Source organism: Humulus lupulus, chromosome 3 (genome assembly GCF_963169125.1).
Source record: "Humulus lupulus chromosome 3, drHumLupu1.1, whole genome shotgun sequence".
In the NCBI taxonomy this organism is placed as follows: Eukaryota; Viridiplantae; Streptophyta; class Magnoliopsida; order Rosales; family Cannabaceae; genus Humulus; species Humulus lupulus.
Genome location: NC_084795.1, coordinates 165,452,697 through 165,455,336, shown reverse-complemented (window position 1 = coordinate 165,455,336; position 2,640 = coordinate 165,452,697). Strand labels below are relative to the sequence as shown.

Genomic DNA, 2,640 nt, shown 5'->3' with positions numbered 1-2,640 from the left:
ATCATCCAGCATGCCTTGACAATAATCATATACAAATGGGCAAGATTGCCAAGCATTCATTAGGCCATCAATGTTTACATTTAAACATTCAACATGCATCAATCATAACCATGCATGTCACATATGGGGTGCAGTTTTCTTACCTTAGGTCCAAGCACAGGTTACCAACAAATGAGCCACAAGCACGATCCTGATCCAAGCCTCTAGTGTTAACCTAGTCACAACCACAAATGGTGATCCAATGAGTTCAAGTTCAAAAACCAGCCCTTGAACTAAAACTTAGCCTCCAAGACATCAATCCTCACTAATCCGGGTAGTATGAATGATCCCGAGGCTTAACACCATGTTCCCGGGGTCAAAACACCCAAACGGGCTCAAAAGCCTGCCTGAGCCGCGACCCTGGCACCCTGAGCCGCGGCCCCCAGCACCACCAGAAGCAAGCGCCGCGGCGCCCAACACCAAGGGCCGCGGCGCCCAGCAAGGCAAAACTGGGGCACCTGCTTCATCGAGCAAGGGTCGCGGCTCCCAAGAACAGGGCCGCGGCCCAACTTCGGGGCAGCCATTTTCCCTTCGTTTTAACCTTTTAAAACCTCCCAAAAACATGTCTACACATTCCCAAATCATTAAATCAAAGTTCCCAAACTCCCCAATGGTCCAAAACCACCAAAACCCAAGGTTCAAACAACCTAAAAACTCAACGATTCACAAAGTCCAATTCAAGCTTAAAGACTTTTAAAAACTTAAAACTTAAACTTGAATTACCTCCGATTGAGTTGTCTCCAACTAAATCCTCCGGCTAATAAGCTTCTAATTCTCCTTAGGATTGCTATGCCTCAATCCTCGCTTGATTCCGAGTCCTAGAACTCAAGATACCTTCGAAAATGCGATCGGGAACGAAAAGGGAACTTTAGGGAGAGAGAGCGTACAGAACGTTCTTTTTATTTTCTTAAAAGGTTACTTCAAGCTTAAGTAGCTTCCAATAAAACCTAATGCTCGGGGTCCCGAGAACACCCCCGGGGACATTATAGTCAAAACTTCCAGAATTTCCCCCTGGTCTTACTAACTCCCAATTTATCACCAAATGTTAATTCCCATTACCCAATAACCCGGTAATGCTATAAATACCCCTTGACTTACTCCAAGTCAAGCTTAAATCCTGTTGTGACTTTCCCACTAGCTTACCTCCTAGGATCGTCTTGTGCTGGGTAACCCTGGCATAACCAGATAATAACAAAGCACCACGCCCATTTCACATATATGCCAAAAATGCCCGAAATGGCCAAAATATGAAAATCACCCAATTAATCACAAATGGGTTCACATGCATATTTAATACACCTAAACATGCATAATATCATTAAATAGCATAATAAAGCAATTATGGCCCTCCCGACCTCCTAATCAAGGTCCTAAACCTTATTAGGAAATCTGGGGCATTACAAATCCTATCTTTTTATAACTAATTTGTGCTTAAATTATAAATCCATTTGGAAAATGATAGTTTGATTTATTTTAAAAAGATAATAAAGTGGAATCAAATAGGCCTAGAGACGAGGAAACAAAAAAAAGTACATTACTGTGAAATCTCTAAAAAAAAAATTAAGTATGCTTTGTGGTTGCAGTTTTTACTGATCTTCCGCATCAGAAAAATTGTTTGCTTGAGATTATCTTTGCTACCTTATTTGTGAAAATTGTATGCATCATTGGGAATGTAATTCTAAAAATTGATTAGTAAAGAGACGTTTATCTTTATTTGAAATTGAAAGTGTTAGTAAAAATTTGAGCATCATGGAACCAATTGCTAATATTAATAGAAATCATGTTGACGAAAATGTTGTGCATGAAAAAACCTTGCTTGAATATTTTGCACCTATTTCATCTAATGCTCCTTCATGTATTGTTTTTCCTACCACTTATGCTACCCATTTTGAGCTTAAACCATCAATCATTCAATTTTTGTCATCATTTTATGGGTTAGATAGAGAGGATCCTTACATGCATGTCAAAGATTTCTTAGAAATTTGCTCAACATTTAGATTTCAAAAAAATTCTGATGAGTCAGTCAAACTAAGATTATTCCCTTTTTCATTAAAAGAAAAATCAAAATCTTGGTTAAATTCCATTCTCATGGGGTCTATAGCCACATGGGATAAACTTTATAATAAATTCTCGTTGAATTTTTTTCCTATGTCTAAAACTGATAGTCTAAGGAGAGAAATCTCTAAGTTTTTTCAAAAAGATAATGAAGAGATTTATGAATGTTGGGAAAGATTTATTATTAAAATGTCCTCATCATGGTTTTGAAAAATGGAAACTCGTAAAATAATTTTATGATGGTTTGACTCCCTCTAATCGCCAAATGATTCAATCTATGCATACTGGAAAAATTTTACAATTTCAAGGCAAGAGGCTTGGGACGCCCTTGAAGATTTATCTGCCAATTCACAACAATTGAATTATTTTGATCCTAGGTCAAGGTCAACTAATTCACCAAAAAGAGGAGGAAGGTATGAAGGAAAAGATGAATTAGACTTAAGAACATCCTTAGACAAATTAGCGAGAAAAGTAGAAGTTTTAGCCATATGCCAAACTATAAATTCTCCAATGCGACCCAGAAAAGATGTTTGTTCTATGTGTTCT

General features: G+C 37.9%; 1 pseudogene; it reads right to left on the bottom strand.

Annotated features, from left to right (window-relative positions):
- Positions 1-2,202: 2,202 nt before the first annotated feature.
- Positions 2,203-2,301, bottom strand: LOC133828107 (small nucleolar RNA R71; annotated as a pseudogene).
- Between the last annotated feature and the right edge of the window lie 339 nt (positions 2,302-2,640).